The sequence below is a fragment of the Vombatus ursinus genome, unplaced genomic scaffold, assembly GCF_900497805.2.
Source record: "Vombatus ursinus unplaced genomic scaffold, bare-nosed wombat genome assembly UNPS02014832.1, whole genome shotgun sequence".
NCBI classification, from domain to species: domain Eukaryota; kingdom Metazoa; phylum Chordata; class Mammalia; order Diprotodontia; family Vombatidae; genus Vombatus; species Vombatus ursinus.
The window spans coordinates 30,413,566-30,434,430 of NW_020954610.1; the positions used below are offsets into that span (position 1 = coordinate 30,413,566).

The 20,865-nt window shown below is 36.9% G+C and overlaps 1 pseudogene; it reads right to left on the reverse strand.

Moving 5' to 3' along the window:
* Positions 1–4,827: 4,827 nt before the first annotated feature.
* Positions 4,828–20,865, reverse strand: part of LOC114025836 — a 199,788-nt pseudogene continuing 183,750 nt past the window's right edge.

Genomic DNA, 20,865 nt, shown 5'->3' on the forward strand with positions numbered 1-20,865 from the left:
TCATAATTCACTTACAGTATTAGCCATTATATCTAAAATGTGTACACATTTTGACTTTATCTCCATACACAGTGTAAGGCATTGGTCTATGCCTAGTTTCTGCCATACTATTCTCCAGTTTTCCCAGAAATTTTTGTTAAATAATGAGCTTATATGTCAGAATCTGAAGTCTTTGGGTTTATCAAATAGATTACTATAGTCACTGACTACTATTTCTTGTGTACCTAACCTATTGCACTGATCCACCACTCCATTCCTTAGTCAGTTCCATGTAGTTTTGATGATTGCTTCTTTATGATACAATGTAATATCTGATATGGCTAGGCCACCTTCCCTTGGATTTTTTTTCATTAATTCCCTCTATATTCGAACTCTTTTGTTCTTCCAGATGAATTCTGGTATTATTTTTTCTAGCTTTATAAAATCATTTTGGTAGTTTGGTTGGTATAGCACTAGATATATAAATTAATTTAGATAGAAGTGTAATTTTTACCATATTACTTTAGCTATGCATAAGCAACTGATATTGTTCCAATCATTTAGATCTTACTTTTTTTGTGTGAAGTGTTTTGTAATTGTGTTAACATAGCTCCTGGGTTTGTCTTGGCAGGTAGACTCCCAGATATTTTATAATGTCTATGGTAATTTAAATGGAATTTCTCTCAATCTCTTGCTGCTGGGCTTAGTAACATATAGAAATGCTGATGATTAATTTGGATTTATTTTATATCCTGGAACTTCACTAAAGTTACTATTTCAAGTAGTTTTCTTAGTTGATTCTCTATGGTTCTGTAAGTATAAGCAAAATGATAGCTTTGTTTCTTCTTTGCCCATTCTAATTCCTTCAATTTCTTTTTCCTCTTATTGCTAAACTAACATTTCTAGTACAATATTGAATAACAATGGTGATAATGGACATCCTTGTTTCACCCCTGATCTTATTGGAAATGCTTCTAGCTTATTGCCGTTACATATAATGCTTGCTGATGGTTTTAGATAGATGCTACTTATCATTTTAAATACGACTCCATTTATTCCTATGCTCTTTAGAGTTTTTAAGAGGAATGGATGTTATATTTTGTTAAAAGCTTTTTTTGCATCTACTGAGATAATCATATGATTTCTGTTAGTTTTGTTGATGATTTGTTGGTCAATTATGCTGATAGTTTTCCTAATTTTGAATCAACCCTGCATTCCTGGTACAAATCCCACCTGGTCATAGTGTATTATCCTAATAATTTGCTGTAATCTCTTTGCTAATATTAAATTTAAATTTTTTGCACCAATATGCATTACAGAAATAGGTCTATAATTTTCTTTCTCTGTTTTAGCTCTTCCTGGTTTAGGTATCAGCACCATATTTGTATCAAAAAAAGTATTTGGTAGGACTCCTTCACTTATTTTCCCAAATACTTTATATAATATTGGAATTAATTGTTCTTTAAATGTTTGATAGAATTCACTTGTAAATCCATCTGAACCTGGAAATTTTTGCTTAGGGAATACACTAATGGTATGTTCAATTTCTTTCTCTGAAATGGGCTTATTTAGGTATTTTATTTCCTCTTCTATTAATCTGAGCAATTTATATTTTTGTAAATATTCATCCATTTCACTAAGATTGTTGAATTTATTGGCATATAATTGGGCAAAATGGCTCCTAATTATTGTTTTAATTTCTTCTTCATTAGTGGTAAATTCATCCTTTTCATTTTTGATGTTGATAATTTAATTTTCTTCTCCCATTTTAATCAAATTAACTAAAGGTTTATCTATTTTATTGTTTTTTCATAAAACCAGCTTTTAGTTTTATTTATTAGTTCAATAGCTTTGTTAATTTCAATTTCATTAATCTCTCCTTTGTTTTTCAAAATGTCTAATTTTGTATTTAATTGGGGATTTTTAATTTGTTCTTTTTCTAGCTTTTTTAGTTGTGTACCAAATTCATTGATCTCCTTTTTCTCTATTTTACTCATGTAAGCATTGAGAGATATAAAATTTCCACTAAAATTGTTTTGGCTTTGTATGTTGTCTCATTATTGTCATTTCTATGCTCTTGGATGAAGTTATTGATTGTTTCTATGATTTGTTGTTTGACCCATTCATTCTTTAGGATTAGATTATTTAGTTTGCAATTGATTTTTAGTCTATCTTTCCATGGACCTTTATTAAATATGATTTTATTGCATCATGGTTTGAAAATGATGCATTTAATATGTCTGTATTTCTGCATTCAATTGTGAGGATTTTATGCTCTAACACAGGTTCAATTTTTATGGAGGTGTCATGTACCACTGAGAAAAAGCTAAGTTCCTTTCTATCCCCATTCATTTGTTTTTCCAGAGGTCTACTACATTTAACTTTTCTGAGATTCTTTTTACCTCCCTAATTTCCTTCTTATTTACTTTGTGGCTAGATTTATCTAGCTCTGAGAGGGCAAGGTTGAGGTCCCCTACTAGTATAGTTTTGTTATCTATTTCTTACTGTAACTCCCTTAACTTCTCCTTTAAGAATTTGGATGCTACACCACTTGGTGTATATACATTTAGTAATGATATTACTTCATTGTCTGTGGTACCTTTCAACATGATGTAGTTCCCTTCCTTATCTCTTTTAATTGGATCTATTTTTGCTTTTACTTTGTCTGAGATCAGAATTGCTCCCCCTGCTTTTTTTTTTACTTCAACTGAAACATAATATATTCTGCTCCAGCCTTTTACTTTTACTCTGTGTGTATCTCTCTGTTTCAAATGTGTTTTTTCTAAACAATGCATTGTGGAAGTCTCGTTTTTAATCCACTCTGTTATCCACTTCTGTTTTATGGGAGAAATCATCCCATTCACATTCACAGATATGATTACTAACTGTGTCTTTCTTTTCATTCTATTTTTCCCCATTTATGTTTTTTTCTCTTCTTTCACCCTTTTTCTCCTCACCTGTGTTTTGCTTCTGATTCCACCCACCCCCATCCCTGATCTGCTCTCCTTTCTATCACTCCCCTCCCTTTTCTTTCACCTCTCCCTTCCTATTTCTTTTAGGATAAGATAAATGTCTATCTCAATTGAATGAGTTTGATATTCTCTTTTTGAGTCAAGTATGATGAGAGCAAGGTTAAAACAATACTCACCCCCTCCCTTCTTTCCCTCTACTGTAACAGGTCTTTCTGCCATTTTATTTAATGCATTTTACCATTTTCTGCCTCCTCCTTTCCTCTTCTCCCAGAACAATCTTTTTTACCCCCTAATTATTTTTTATCATTACATCAAAGTAAACTTATATCTACATCCTCTATCTATGTATGCCCCCTTCTAAATGTCATAATAAAGATACAGTTCTCAAGAGTTACAAATATCAGCTTTCCATGTAGGGATGTAAACAGTTTAACTTTATTGAATAATAGGTTTTTATTTCTTTTCCTACCTTTTAATGCCTCTCTTGAGTCTTGTATTTGAAGATTAATTTTTTTTTATTAAGCTCTGGACTTTTCATCAAGAAGGTTTGGAAGTCCCCTATTTCATTGAATATCCATCTCCTAGCTGGAAAGACTATGCTCAATTTTGCTGGATAATTAATTCTTGGTTGTAATTCACATTCCTTTGCCTTACAGAATATCATATTCCAAGCCCTCCAATCTTTGAATGTACAGCTACAAGGTCCTGCACAATCCTGACTGTGGTCCCATGATATTTGAATTGTTTCTTTCTAGCTGCCTGCAGAATTTTCTTCTTGACATGATAATTCTGGAATTTGGCTACAATATTCCTTGGTATTTTCACATTGGTATCTCTTTCAGGAGGTGATCAGTGGATTCTTTCATTGACTACTTTACCCTCTGGTTCTAAGATCTCAGAGCAGTTTTCCTTGACAATTTCTTGAATGATGCTGTTCAGGCTCTCTTTTTTTTATCATGGCTCTCAGGAAGACCAATAATTTTTAAATTATCTCTCCTGGATCTATCTTCCAGGTCATCTGTTTTTCCAATGAGTTATTTTACATTATCTTCTACCTTGTCATTCTTTTGATTTTTTTTGACTGATTTTTGATGTCTCATAGAGTCATTAGCTTCCACTTGCCCAATTCAAATTTTTAACGACTTGTTTTCTTCAGTTAGCTTTTGTACCTCTTTTTCCATTTGGCCAATTCTACTTTTTGAGGAGTTATTTTCTTCACAGGATTTTTTTTTCCATTTGGCCAACTGTATTTTTTAAGCAATTTTAACATACGGTCAATTTTTATCCTTCCTTTTCCAAGCTGTTGACTCTCCCTTGCATACCTCTCATTTCTCTTCCCAATTTTTCTTCTACTTCTCTTATTTAACTTTTTAAATCCTTCTTAAGCTCTTCGGAGAAGGCTTTTGGGGATGGAGACTAGTTCATATTCCCCTTTGAAGTGTAAGATGTGAGTATATCGACAATGCTGTCCTCTTATGAATTTGTGTTTTGGTCTTCCATGTCCCCATAGAAAAAATCTATGGTGAGTATCCATTTCTGCTTTTTGTTCATGATGTTTGCCTAATTCCTGGCTTTTGAAGTTGAGCTATTCTACCAGAGCATAGTGGGCACAGTTTAAGGCTTCTTATGCTGGGCCAGGGGCCTGGTCACTTGGCCTTGTGTGCTGGGACCTCAGGTGCTGGCAGCTGGAAACTGTAAGGGTCTGGCAGCTTACCTGTTGCTGAGTTGGAGGGTTAGTGGTGCTCTCTGACATGTGCTGAGGGCATGTAGGATTTTTCTGCATTTTCCCAAAGGCACACTGACTCTCATGGGGTGGGGGAGGTTGGCCATTGGAGGACACCTGTTTGGCCCAGGCTATTCTAAAGCACATAGGGGTTCAGCTGTTGGAGGTTTCCTGCCCACCTGGAGCTGTGCTGAAGCATGGGGAGGTTTGGATGCCAGAGGTTACTTGCCCTCCCAGCTGTTCTGAAGCAAGTGAGAGGCTTGGCAGCTGAAGGATGCCTGACTGCCCACAGCTGTGCTGAATCACACGGAGGTTTGCTACTTGGGGACACCTGCCCTCTGCGGCTGTGCTGAAGCATGGGAAGGTTCAGCTGCTGAAGGACACCTGCCCACTGATGCACATGGTGGTTCTCTGATCTGGAGTCTGACAGTTCCCCTGGATGTGCCAAGTCATATTGGGGTCCTGATGTTGGCACTTGGCTGCTCTACCACCCTAGGGCTCAGGATCTCCCACTGGTTTGCTGAGGTAGGGCTTGTGGTAAGCTTGCCAGATTCCTCTGCTTCTGGACTGTTCTCTCCTTCCACCAGGGCTAGGGGAACCCTTCCCCACTGATCTCCCAAGCCTCCCACACTAATAGAATGCTCCTCCCCAATTTTCTGCTAGCTCCACTGTTCCAGGATTTTTCCTGGGGTGATATTTTCTGGATTTCTAGAGGTCAGTAAGGGAGAAAGAGAGCAACTTACTGCTTACTTCACCATCTTAGCTTCTGGAAAGAACTCGAGGAATTCTGCTTTTCAATGCCTTCTTCTCATTGGCTTTTTGTACCTCTTTTACCATTTGGTCTATTCTCTTTTTAAGGTGTTATTTTCTTCAGGTTTTTTGTGTCTCCTTTACGAAGATGTTCATTTTTTTTGTGATTTTCTTGAATCATTCTCATTTATTTCCCCAATTTTTCCTCTACCTCTCTTACTTGATTTTCAAAATCTTTTTGAGTTCTTCCATGGCCTGAGACCAATTCATATTTCTCTTGAGGGCTTTGGATATAGGAACTTCAACTTTGTTATCTTCTTTTGAGTTTATATTTTGATCTTCCTTATCACCAAAGTTTCTATTATCTGGGTTTTTTTTCTGTTATTTGCTCATTTTCCCAGTCTATTTCTTGACTTTTAACTCTTTGTTAAAGTAGGGCTCTGCTTCCAGTGTGGAGGGTGTATTGTCCTAAACTTCAAGTGTTTTGTGTGGCTGTTTTCAGAGATACTTCTAAGGACCTGTAAGTTTTCAGTTCTTCCAAGGTGATATGATCTAAGGAGAGGTGTTTACTACTCTCCTGGCCTGTGCTCTGGTCTGTGAGTGAACACAAGCATTCTTTTCTACCCTAAAACTGTGATGAGGGTCCCTGCTCCACTGTGGCTACAAGCTCTGGTGTGCTAATGCTCCTCCTTGCCCTGGGACTGCTGCCCAGTACTGCAACCCAAAGCAACAAAGAGTGGGCAAAGCAACAGAATCCTGCCCCCCGTACCAGCAAAAAAAAAAAAGTCTGTTATCTCCTTCTGATCAGTTTTTGACCCCCTTACCCACTGTAAGCTGAGAACTCTGGAATTAGCCACTGCTGCAGAAGATTCAGTGGCTCCCATGGCCTGCTCCTACTTTGCCGAGGGCTGGTCTGTGCTGGTGCAGCCTACTCCGGAAAATGCTCCACTTTCACCAAGGTGTGGCAGACCTTTCCTTTCCACCTTCTAAGTTGCCTTTGACTGAAAAATTATTTCATCTTGTGCTTTCATTGGTTCTACTGCTCCAGCAATTGTTTTACAGCATTATTTAAAAGTGCTCAGAGGGGTTTTGGGGGAAAGCTCAGGTGCATCACTACTTTTTCTCTGCCATATTGGCTCCACCTGGGTGCCTATTTTATGAAATATGCAAAAAAGGAGGAAATTATTTCTCTCCCTGCCCCAAATGTTTTACATAAAAAAATAGGAATTGGGAATGTATCTTTGGTTTCACTGATATAGGGAAGTCCCAAGGGATGAAAGTCTCTTGACCAATGCAGGTTGGCACCTTCTCTGAAACTTATAATCTTGGAGAATTGGCAAGAACACTGAGAAGTTAAGCATTTTGCCCAGGATCACACAGCCAATATGTATCAGAGGTGGTACTTGAACCCAACTTTTCCTAATTCAATGAGCATTTCTCTGTTTCCCTTATGTTAGAATGGTTTGCCAAAGTTTTTTTTTTCATTTTTTTTAGCTTAGTATGTGTTTAACTCTCTTTGTAATTCCAATGTTTATCACAGTTACTGACACATAATCAGCGCTTTAATAAATTTTTGTTGAGTGACTGACTCAACCGCCCTAATGTGAAAAACCCACTAGATAATCAGATAAACATCACTTGTCATGAAAGGCCTCTAACTAGAAGAGCCATTAATGGTATGCAAGTTGACAGTACCACAGAATACTTAATTGAGTTTGTGATAACATGATTAGATTATAATCATCATCATCATTGTCATCATCATGTTTGTATCATGCTTGAATTTTGCAAATCATTTTATATACATAATTTCATTTGATCCTCATAGTACTTTTTGAAATAAGTTCTTTAATTTTCATTTTACAGAGGAGAAAACTGAGATGAAGTGAGGATAAGTGACTTACTCAAAGTGTAATACAAGGGAAAGAATGTTGCCTCTGACTTCAGAAGACCTGTGTCTAAGTCCCACCTCTGACATTTCTATATACTTGACTTCAGGTAAGTTACTTAATCACTGCATCTCAGTTCCTTCATCTGTAAAATGAGGGGGTTGGACTAGATGGCCTCTGAAGTCCCTTTCTTCTCTATATCTATGATTTCTGTGTCTGAGATGGAGTTAAGCTTAGTTTTCTTTTTTTTCTGACTTCAAATCCATCACTCTGTCCTCATTATCATGATGCCTCTGTTGACAATATAAATTAAACAAAATTAAGTCTTATAGCTTCAGATTCCAGAATATCATTCATCCATGTGCACATATAAATTAAATAAATGTTTTCTTCTCCATGAAGAAAAGAAAAATGTTCTTTTTATGGGCTCTTCTATTTTCTTTCACTAGAGTTTAGTCATTGAAGTCTCTAGTTTTACACACTCATGCAAAACTTGTCAATAACCAATTGGATCTATCTGACCAAAGCATGACAGATGCCAAGGAATTTCATTACAATCTCCCTAAGTGTCAGGTCCTGATTAAAGCTACTATTCCCACAGGGCTTATGGATCCATATATATCTTCTAGGCTGAGCAGCTGTCACATAACTCACATTTTCAAATATTCCTACGAAAGCTAGGACTAGGCTTGGCACTTGCTGTAATGCAGTAATGTCACTGATAACCATTAACTGACTTCTACAACTTTCATCTAATATTTAAAAGTATTTGGCATAAATCTTCTAAGACTCACAATAATCTATGCCTACTAAAATGAGTAGAGGGCAACAACTTTTGAAAAGTGGTCACTTGCCAAGGATAGGTGAAAGATACTACAAACAAACTTAAGCCCTGATACTTTGAGGTTCTAGTTTGATCTTCTTATATACTGTTTATAGGATTATAGAATGAACCATAGATTATAGAGATAGCTATCCAGTGGGCCTTTTCAGGGCCCCTGGAAGCCTTTCTAATAGTGTTTTGTTGGAGTTTCTATAGTTAGTGTGAGCACTGGGACAGGAGGGTACAAATATCTTAAAAACAGGGTTAGAGTCCAATACTTGATGTGGTGAGACAAGTCTTGATTAGGGGTAGACGTGGGATTGTATTGGACTGAGGGGAGTGCCCAGAAGTTCAAAGTGAAGAAAGGGTTGGAAGTTAGGAAATAAGGAGACTACTGTGGAATAAAAGCGAATATAGATGTTGGAGATAAGACCAAAACAGGCAGGAATCAGTGAGTACCATAGTCATATTTCAAAACAGAAACAAAAAAAAAATAGGAACTAAGAAGAACATAGAAATGAAAGTGACATTAACAATTAGGAAAATGAATCAATGGTGTCATCACTCAAGACCCTAGTCTAAGCAATTGCAAATGGGAAGAAAGAAAAGGAAGGAAGGAGAAAGTGGAGAATAGGGAAGGGGTGAGGGAATTAGGGAAGAGGTGAGGGGATGAGAAGAGAGGAGAGGGGAGGTAAAAGGAGTGGGTATGATGGGAATGGACAGAAAGGGGTAAGAGGGGAGAGATACTTGCAGGATAGATGGCAATGGAATATATATCTTCAAACATTTACAAGGTTGGCATGTGGAAGAAATAAATTATTCTAGAGTATAGCACTTAGAGGTATGAATAGAATATGATGAGAAGCAGATTTCTGCTCAATAGAAGGAAAAACTTTCTAACCATTAAGAACTACCCCAAAGCAGAGTGATATGTCTAAGAAAGTCATAAAATCCTCAGTTCTAGAGCTCCTCTAATTAAAGCTAAAGGACCATTGGTTAAAGATATTATAAAAGAGATTCTTTTTCAAGTTATGGATTGAACTGGATGGTGTCTCATAGCCTAATGATTCCAAATCTGAAATTTTATTTTTCAGTTCCAGACTATGGACATGCTTTATGTAGCAATTTGTCCAATTCATACAAAAATTGGCACAGAGTTTCTGCAGTATTTCAACTAACCCCACCAGTCTTGACAGCTGGTATTTTACAGGTCACATATCTACCACAATCATTACAAAGCTTAGCCTACTTTTTACTCTATAGTTTTTTTTAATTTTATTTTATTTTTGGTTTTGTTTTTGATGAGGCAGTTGGGGTTAAGTGACTTGCCCTGAGTCGCACAGCTAGTGAGTGAGGCCAAACTTGAACTCAAGTTCTCCTGACTGCAGGGCCGGTGCTCTATCCACTACACCATCTAGCTGCCCTTACTCTATAGTTTTTAAGCAACTACTTCTCCCTGATATTTGTCCAGCATTACTTGAACATTTTTGAGTGGTGTTTACACCAACAGTGCCTACTGTGCATCAGTAGAAAAAGATATTTCCTCTCATTTTTTCACGAGCTTCGTTTTGTTCTTCTGGGAATTCAAAGGCAATACTGTCAGGTCATGGAGTTTCACAAACCAAGGAATAGACTGAAAAGTCAAGGTATGGAAGTTCTAATCCATGTTCTGCCACCTATTCATAGTCTGAAACTGATCAAGTTCATTCTAAATACCAAAGTCCTTTAATCTTGGTGAACTATCTTGGATTCCTCCTGTAGAATGCCAAGAAAGCCTTGGCTCAGTGTTAAGTATGACAATCTCTGAAACTGAAGAAGAAATTTTTCCTCTATTTGAGAGCTAATGATGGAGAATCATATACAACAACAATTTGAGAGAATTCCTTTCAATTCCTGTCTTGGAAAAGACTACTTGCGTAAGGATGAAGTTTGTTTACACATATCTACGTTATATTATTTTTTGGATTTTTCTAAAGACCTTAGAAGAACTTTTTGGCATTAAATTTTATTCCATAGACTTTTCAAACATGTGTGTCTTTTTCAAACAAGCTAGAGAAAAACTCAACCAAGTACTGCTTAATTTACTGAAAGCTAAATGCCTGACTTCCTCTTTTGGACCCTTCACTTTCTACAAAAAAAAAAAAAAATAGTAGAAGATGACAAGTATTCCAACCCAAGTTCCCACAGCTTCCCAGAATGTGGAGAACCCATTAGTTTAAAATTCCTTGAGTTCCTCCAAGACCTCTTGATAATAATAATTATAGCAAACATTTATATAGTATTTTAAAGTTTGCAAAGTACATTAGCTTATTTAATCCAGTAATATGCTTACAACATAATTATAGATAACTTTCTTCTGCAGGCTCTAAGGGACCTCCAGACATGTTTGCAATATTCTTACTCAGAGTTTCAAAAGAAAAGTGAGTCCCAGGGAACTTGTGGTGATGTGGAATGTTGGGCTTTTGGTTCTGAGGAATCAAGTTCAAAGATTTAGCTTATGTCTCAGAAAATTCAATGTTTGTGGATTGAGTTTGAAACAAAGTGATTTTGAAAAAATGTGGAAAAATAAAAATTGGCAATTTACCATAATTTTTAAATTGTAGTTGAATAATTATAAGAGGTTAAACAGCACAATGTTCCTCCTTTTTCCTTTTACTAATGAATGAGAATGTATACAAATCCAAGAAATAAACATAAAAGACTTAGAAGTGACACTAAAATTTTTTAACATCCAGTCATGTAAAATTATTTTACTGCAGCTCTAAAACTCAGAAATAAATTATTTTAGCATCCAATTTAATGATATACTCACATTGAAAGGAAACTCTGGCCTCTTTGGAAGAGGTGATTTCTTCAGCAATCTGCAGTTGCTGTGGAAAAGATACATAGCAAGCTAAGCTTCCACATTGTAAAACAGCACATCTTGAGGGCTTATTGGTCATTTTCTCCATCAAATTTCCAGAATTATTTTTTACTATTACGTTAAAATGTAAATGGAACAAATAACTTATTTAATTTAATTATGTTTATTCAGAGCTATTTTATATGTAGCTTTTTGTTACTGAGTCTATAGTTTTAATTGAGAAACTTTCAAATATTCATTTATGATATAAGGTGAGATGGAGACAGAAAGTGAGACGGTCATCTCCCTGATACACTGCTGACTTTCTCTCTGCCCTTCATAGGAGCACAAATTTAGAGCTGGAATGATTTTCAAATGCCGTCTAGTTCAACCCCTTCAGTTTACAGATGAGGAAACTGAAGACCAGAGAATTTAAATGACATCCAAGATCATCCGGGTAGAAGCATCTTTAGATCCAACACTCCAGCTCCTACCCCAAACTCCTACAAACATAATGGGGCCACCTCCAGTCATCCTGATCTATATCTTGCCATGGGACCCAGATAGCTTTAGAGGAGAAAGTGAGGCTGTGACCTTGAACAGCCCTCCCTCACTTAAATTAAAATTCACTTGCAAGTCACTGCATCATCTTCCTGATATCATGGTCCTCTTCAAGAATGAAGGACAAACAACAACAACTCAAATAATGGATGATAATTCATCATATGGAAGTATCCCCAGAGTCACTGCTTGCCTACATTTTGGCTTTCTCCCTGCCATGCCACCAAGTATGTACCTTTCAATCACCACTTTCCCCTTCCTAATTCAAAAACAGTAATTAAATCAAAACAATCTTTCCATTACTGGGGATGATATGTCAATAAGTTTTCCCTTTGATTCCACTCACTACCCTGTACTGTAACTTTCTATACCAAATTACCTCTCCCTGGACACCATTTCCCCTACATATATCACCTTCACCTAGTAAAGTATCAGCTCTTTGACTGCAGAGACTTTCTTGATTTGTTATTGTTGTTGCTGTCATCGTCATAGTCATTGTCATTGTCATTATTGTTGTTTGCATTCTCCAAAGACTAGCTCATAGTAAGCACTTAATAAATTCTTTTTCATTCATTTGTTTACTATTATACTCATAACGTTTATTATTAGTAGTATCTTCAATTTCCAGTTGATAGCAGTTGATAGCATATTTATTTTAAGAGCAAATATGGGCAATTTTATCAGTAGACCAATCTCACAATCTTCTGAACTGTAACAGCAGTGATCCCTGGTGCTATCATTTAACTAAATGAGAATTTTAATCCTGCCCCACTGGATAAGGAAGCTATTCTGTGAATGGCAGTGTTCAGTAAGTGGCATCTGCTGCTGATGTCAAATCCAATTGAGATCAAGCAGCATAGCCACCAAGTAACAAGAATTTGCTGTTTGATGCTACGGACATATAGATCAGTGAACAGAAGACTCCAGTGATGTCTTAAGAGAAGTAGGGAAGAAGTGAATATTAATGTTAAAAGTATAACTTTATCCATCAAGGTGTCCTAGAAAATAAAAGTCAGGGATAAAAATGTTACCCTGTGAGCATATATTTGGATATACTTTTTATTTTCCCCTTGTCCCTCACTTGCTCAAAATTCCTGTTAAATTTTCTATTCTTTTGTGATTTTCTCTAATTCTTTCATCATGTACTTTTCTATTATACTATTTATTTTCTTCTTTCCACTCTTTTTGAAACTTTGTACTCCCCTTCAACAGCCTTTTTTCTCTTTCAAGAATCCTCATTTTTACCCACACTTACTACTAACTTTTCTTTCTACAGCACTGGATTAAATTTGCTTTTATTTAAAGATAGTCTAAAATATCAAGAAACTGAAACTCCAAACCCAGGCCAAAAATCATCTAAATTTTTAGGAATTAGTAGGGGGGCTGTGGAAAAATGTAACTTTTTCTCATCCTAGCAAGAAATTCTACTGAAATAACGAGTCCCAAAGCAGTGCTACTGTGATCAAGAGGTTGGAATGATCAGAATGCTCAATGGACTCCAGGTTCTAATGCTCCAATGTATCAGGAATCTCAGAATATAGATTCTATCTCACAATGCAAATTTCAGCCCATGAATGGCTGCCCAACTTGTGTAACTCTTATCCATGTCATGGGTTCACATGTCATAGAATTGTCAATTTGGATTTTGAAGTGATCTTACAGATCATTTCCTGCAATTCCTTCATTTGACAAATGAGGAAACTGAGACCAAGAGATATTCAATGACTTGCCCAAGGTAGAATGTGGCACAGATAGAATTTGGATTAGATCCTCTGAATCCAAATTCAAGCCTCTTTCCCTTGTGTCATACTTTCTTTTCCTCCTATATCCTTACCACAGAGAACATCCAAAATGCTAGGGGCTTTCCTCCCATTCTCTTGACATAACAAATATATATCGTATAGACTACGTTGCCCATGCTACATGTCCAGCCACTTTTTTTCCCATCATGTATTTCTCTGAATGCAGTCTTTAGTTCATTTCACCTCCATAATTTTTTGTGGTAGTAAGTTGCAGCTTGTTCACACCCACCCTGTACCTCTCCTCTCCACTGTCCTTTGAGTGATCCTCAACCTCAGTTCTTTCAAGACTGCAATGTTATAAGACTTGCAGTTAAATTTACTACAAAAGAGGAATTTTAAAAAGGACTACAAAGAGGATTAACTATTCTCTGAAAGAGGGGAAAGATATATTGTCCTTAAATGCCATGTGAAAACTAGTAAGAGGCCACCAAATAAAGCAAAAGTTAGATCAAATCTAACTTCAGTGATGATGTTTGTTTGCAAAGGGCCTTTTACAAAGGAAAATGTTGTCCCTGTATTCTTTACCCAAATTGAAGGGTTTATTTTTTTAATTAAGAGAATTACAATAACACTAGTATTAAGAATTATAAAAGTAATAATATAGTTGATATTTATATAGCACTATGTATATATACATATATATTTCTCATTGGATAACAATAATAGATAGCTAGTATTGATATAGTGCATTAGGTTTTGCCGAATGCTTTATATACATCATCTCATTTGATCCTCACAACAATCCTGTTAGTTAGGGACTTTTATTATCCTTATTTTACATATGGGTACACTGAGACTGAAAGAGGCTAAGTGATTTGCCCAGGGTCACACATCTGAGAAATGTCCAATGCAGGATTTGAACTCAGATCTTTCTGAATTCAAGTCCAACACTCTATCCTTTACACTACTCTGCCTGGAAGTTTAATGTGTTACAATTAAACCAAAAGAGGTATCAGCTTTTGAATAATTCCAAGGAATAGCTTTTTGGAAGTAGAAATAATAATTAATCTTGTAGAGGTAAAAGTTTATTTTTTAAATGTTTTTTCATTTTAGCAATTGCGAGTCATGCTGCCTTACAGGGAGAGGTCTCTAAGTGAAAAGCTCTGTAGACAAGACTGTGCTATTTTAAGTGGTGCACAGTGGAAGGCATAGTCACAGTACACCTCCTGTCATTCATGTCCCACTCTGTTAGAAAAGCTTGTCCTTATCCAGTAATTTATGCATGCTTACCAACACTGGTTACATCTTCATTATTTTGCTCATTATTTACTGCTCCAAACTATGCCTCTTCCTTTGACAAATAGCACACTTAGTTAAGAATAACTCTATTATATTTCTCTAAGCAGGACTATTGCAGAGGTGACACTTTCCATTTCGACATTGGAAGAGAGCAGATGGCTCTTCACGGCTCCCCACTGGCTAGTCCACAGAGTGGCTTTGATGACAGCCAGTTGTCTGCCCTCTCAGGGTGAGAGACACAAATACAGTTGCTCTTTGGGGAGAAAGCTGGGCAACAGAAGTAGGAAAATGACAGCCCAGAAGGGAAAGAATGGGGTGTGAGGGGGACAGGACTACAGACTCACATAGAATTGTTTTATTATCCTAAATAATTGCTGCAGAGGAATAAAGACCATTGATATACAATCTCAGTTATGTCATGGGACAAAGCATAACATTTACTCTGACACCTGGGCACCTTGCCCATAACAAAAATGTATCACATAATAAGACTGATTTCCAGCATGAAAAGAAAGTGAATAATCTTTATTTCTAGGTATAAATTATCCCTATTAGTTAGGAAAGTCTATTTTTTGCAAAGGTGGGGGAAGGGAGAACCAAACAGAGCACAAAGGAGGAGATTATTATTTCAGGGCCAAAAACTAAAGATATCCATCTGAGCTTTATGCAAAATGGCATCCCAATGAAGCCTATGGTCTAGGACTTCAAAACATGATAGAAACTTCAAGAGACTCTTGAAATTCTTCCATAAAAGTGGAAACAGTCATATCTACCTTTATTTGACACCAAGACGCCATAGTCTAGGGCTTTTTGTTATACAGAGAGTTTCATTATAATTGGATTTGATATGTTCTCTATTTCAACACTTTAATCCACAAGCAGTCACTAGCAGATGCCCATCAGGATTAAGAATTTCAGAATAAAGGAGGTTATTGTTATACAAGTAGGATGAAAACAACCTAAAGCAAAAATCAATGTCACTCAAAGAATTCTCTCTCCCCTCCACCTAGCATATTACATTAAAGGTCATTATTGGTTATTACTAATCTGTTTAGCACTTTAAAGGGAAATAACTATGGCTTCTCATAATAATATAGTCAAGTAACCAGGAACTTCTTAAGGCTATACCATTGCCATTAGCAGGCTCGTATTTATCTGAAGGTTAACTAATCAAAAACATAAATCAGCAAACTGCCAGTAATGGTACTGAATGGTATTCTTATGGCTCTCCAAGACTAATTAATACTCTTGGAGGTGACAACAACTAATGTTTTTGTGTGACACTCTTACCTTGATGGTGTTGTTGGCAATGATAATCTGCCACCAAGCAGGTACCGCAGGATCCTTTTTATGCCATGACAGTAGGCAGAGCTTCCAGAGAATGGCAGACAACCACCACTCCTTCCCTAATTCCTAGGAAAACATAAGAATAGGCCACTGGTCACCAAGGAAATGCCCAATTGCCCTCTGGGGTTATCTGATGTTATTGGCAGTAGTCAATGAATCTTGAATGTAAATGTTTATACAATGAGCAATGACTATTTTAGGTACCTGTTGTCTTCCAAGTCCTATGTTAGACAATAGGGATGTCAGGGTGCCACCACCTCTGTAGTGTCAGTGACCTCTAAGTTGTCAATTAATAACTTCTAATTGGCAGAGTTCTTCTTTCAAACCCTTAAAAACCTGGCTCTTCCTTTCTTTCCTGTTTTCTTACACTTCAACCCCTTCTGCGTAACTATATGATCCAGAGACATTGGTCTTTTTGGTTGTCCTGACACTGATTACTCTATCTCCTGACTTATGGCTTCTCAACCAGTGAGAAGCTTCCTTCTATAGCATGTTCTCCCTCCACATATCTGCCTCCTGTATTCCTTTAAGACTCAGCTCAAAACCCCTCTTCTGTTTTTTTTGTTTTGTTTTGTTTTGTTTTGTTTTGGCTAGGCAATGGGGTTAAGTGACTTGCCCAAAGTCACACAGCTAGTAAGTGTTATGTGTCTGAGGTCGGATTTGAACTCAGGTTCTCCTGAATCCAGGGCCGGTGTTCTATCCACTGCGCCACCTAGCTGCCCCCAAAACCCCTCTTCTGCAAGAGGATCCTCCCAGTTCCCCTTAATGGTAGTGCCTTCTCTCTGAGATAATTTATATTTACCCTGTATGTGTTCCATATGTATATAGTTGTTTGAGTGTTCTCTCTGCCATTTAAATGTGAACTGCTTCAGGGCAAGAACTATTCTTGCCTTCCTTTGTGACCCCAGCATTTAGCACGGTACTTGGAACTTAGTAAATATTTAATAAATTCTTGTTGTCTGACTATCTGCAACCTGTGCAGTGCTCTAGCATGTCCCTGGAAAGATTAAAGCTTTGAAAGGTGTTCCAAAGACAGAGCCATCACTGACCTTGTGACACCATGACATCACTGCCTAAGATCTTTGGTGTATTCTTTGCCTTCCCTGCATTGAGCAACTACAAAACAATTCATTTCCTGAATGCAATACAACACAATCCAGGATGCAATACAACACAAGAAAACAAAAACAGACACATAGGAAAAGCCACCTGAGCAATCAGATTCTGCAGACTTGTACTGCTCTGCCACAAAGAGATCTTAATGGCTCTCTTTTTCTCACAACAGAGTCAGCATTTCCATGAGGACCCATTCAGAAAGACCAATAGAGAAGTCTAAGCTCATTCTATTCATATTACTTGCAGACAAACAACTTCCAAGAAGAGAGACTGGAACCCTAGACGTGATTATTTGGCAACAGCTGCTCCCTTCTTGATCCATAGAGCAATTGCTCTGCCTTTATAATTGTTATAGTGGGAGATGAAAAAAAAGTGATTAGATACACAATGATTCGATAACTGATTAAATGTATAGAATAAGGAAGAGTGACAAATCCAAGGCAATACTAATGTCATGAACCTGAAAAAACTGGAAGAATAGTGGTGACTTCGACAAAAATATGGAAGTTGGGAATTGAGGATTTGTGGGGAAAGACATACAAATTCTGTTTGGACATATTGAGTTTAAGATATTCTGGCTCAGAGAAGTCAGCTATAAAATTGAGAGACCTACTTCATAGAACTATTGTGAATGTCAAGTGAAACATTGATATATTATATAGAAAGGTGCTTGTGCATTTGCATATGTATATATCTAAACACCTGTATGTAGACACTACTTTGAAAAACAGCATAAAATTAATTTGAATTATTATTATTAATATTATTATTATTATCATTAAATTCTTTCTCTTTTTTTGGCAGACACCATTTCGTCCAGTTGGCTATGACCGATCTGTACCATGAAACTCTGTAATGTTAGTATCAACTAGAACAGTGAGATCCTATTATAGTCATTCTATAATAATCTTTAACTGTTTGCATTTGTATAGCACTTTTAAGCTTTTCAAAGCATTTTCACATCTGTTAATAAAATCAATTCATTATCATATATTTAATTAGTCTTACAAGTGCAGGGCAATTTGCAAAGTTCTATCATCTCATTTAATACTACTTAAGGTTTACTTTTATTTCTTTCAATTAATAAGCATTTTAATCTGTTCTTTCCACTATCCTCCCCCAAATTAGTTAATAAAAATTAATAAATTCCTCAATTCATAGTTTCGTTGTCTGGCAAAACAAATTACCACATTAGCCAGGTCCAAAAATGAATACCTCATCTTATACCTCATAGAGACCTTGTGAGATTAATTTTAGAAGGAATCTTCATCACCACTTGTCATATGATGAAACAAAGGCACTGAAAAGTCAAATAACTTCAAGGTCACTTAGTAAGTTAGTTTAAAACTTATACCCAGATGTAAAGTATCATAAAAAAGCCTTTGTCAACATGATTATATAAGCATATAAACCTAACACTTGTAATCAATACATTATTTTGCTCATTTTGTCATGTATGGTCATACTTTAGTCAGAGTATGATAAGGAGGTTGAATTTTACTGTGGAAAAAGTTGTGGACTCAGTCCCAGAAGACCTCTGTTTGAGTCTCAGCTCGGTCTCTTACTACTTGTGCGATCACAGGCAAGGCACTTCCCCAGCCTGGGCCTTAGTTTCCTCAAATGTAAAATGAGGAGGTTGGAGCTTTGTTGCCAAAGCTCCATTCTAGTTCTTTGGTCCCATGATCCTACTTTATATGTCCTGTGCCTCCCTTTCTCATCAATCACATCATCCTCAAAAGAAATTGGAAGAACTTATTAAAAATATGATTCGAAGATATTCAACAAGATGAAATACAATATTAAAGCATATCACCTCTGTTTCCTTGCTGGCATAATTAAATAACAATTAAAATGCTGATTGCTAGCATTTATATAACACTTTAAGGTTTGTAAAATGCTTTTCATATATCATTCGATTTCATATATCATTTGATCCTCATAATAATCCTGAAAGGTAGGTACTATTATTATCCCTATTTTACAGATGAAGAAATTGAGTCCAAGATGAGTTAAGTGTCTTTCTTAGGGGCACACAGGTAATAAGTGACTGAGGCAGGATTTCAACTCAGGGAAGTCTTCCTGATTCCAAATCCAGCACTCTATCCACTACATGACCAAGCTACTTGCTATTATACCAACTGGTATCATTGCTTATGGGGAGAAAAGTACTAGGACACAAGTAAGCAACCTACTCCCATACACAATATCTCAAGTGAAGGTTCAATGAATAGCCAAGAGCTCCCTTGAAACTAACTTGCCCTAGCAAGGATTGACTAAATCACTCTCAACCACACTATCACTAAATCATTTCCTCACTCCAGTCCATCCCTTGATCTGAAGCAACCACTAAATAATCCTAACAACAAAGTCATTTTCCAAAGCATTAACATGCATGCTCTTCCCATACACTACAAATCCAGTCTCTCATCGTCATGGTGGTCTCTAACTACAAGTTTAACCAAACAAAAGCCCTAAGGATACAACCTGAATCTCTTAAATAGACTCAGAGAATAGCAATGTATACTTATCTTTTGCCCATCTAGCTTCTTGGACATAGCTGCTCTTGACCCCACAGAATCCTCAGCTTCTGATATTTCACTACTAACTGGGTCAAGACTTGGGTTTGAGGGCATGAAGTCTAAATTTTGTCATCTTTCATTTTTTTTAGAGTATATAAAAAATAAATTAAAGATGGTATAGATTCATTTCTGTGAATTTTTACATTTGAGGATAATGGCACAAAATGTTCCCTTAGTGGTGTGCATTTTCGGGTAGGTGGCACCTAAAATTTAATAAAATATTTGTTAAGTGCTTACTAAGGACTTACACAGTGCTAAGTGGTAGAGATACAAATAGAAAAGTAAGATAGCCCCTGCTCTCAAAAAGCTCAAATTCTAATGAGACAACATATATGGAAGCTTTCAGCTACAAGTCAGATGGAAAAGTGTCATAGCCCTATGAGTGCAACAGCAAATGAGATATTGATGTCTCTTCTTTAATGTCATCTCCACTGACAAAGCCACATCAGTTTCTAATGTTAAGTTATTTGATAGTGCCAAAAACTTTGATGACAAGACGTTTTGTTCTGGATCTTCAATAGGTATGGCTGTAGCACCTCTAGGAGCAGGTGCTAGGCCTCATCTCCACAGGAGTTGCTTCTCAGGATGACATCTGAGGGCACTGGGCTAGAAGCATTGTAATTCCTAAGGCTCTTATATTCAGGGGCTAGAGGGGAGACGGTGGTCAAGATGATGGTGGTTTGATGTTCCTGGCACATGATGTCTCCTCTCCTCAGAGGACTTCAATGTTTCAGTCAGATTGGTTTGTAGTTGATGGTTATAGCTGGCCCCTTATCTAACAGGTGCTTGCCTGGATGATGGTTAAGGCTAGAAGCAGGACCAGAGGTCCAAGGGGTGCTGCCACATCTAGAGCTCCTGTACTCATATGACTGTTGGTGACATTTAGTTAGCAGTTGCTGCTGGTGATGATGAGAAAGTTGGGCTCCCTCTCCACAAAGATTTCTTAACCAGGTGATGGCTGTGGAGTCTAGGGCTAGTGGTTTGAAGGGCACTGCTATTCCCAGGCTCTTGTGTTTAGGGTCATGGGCTACTTCGTCAGATTCTGAGGTGACATAGTGGTCAAGGTGGTTGCATATGTCTGGCACATATGGCTTTCTGTCTCTCCCTAATGATGACTCTCTATGTCAGAAATGTTGCCTTACCTATTCTATGTGTATACCAGCAGTATGTCCCCACGTAAGAAAGATAAGAGCAGAATGGATTCAAGGAGGAATTCATCCCTGCTCACCATCTGGTAGCTTCC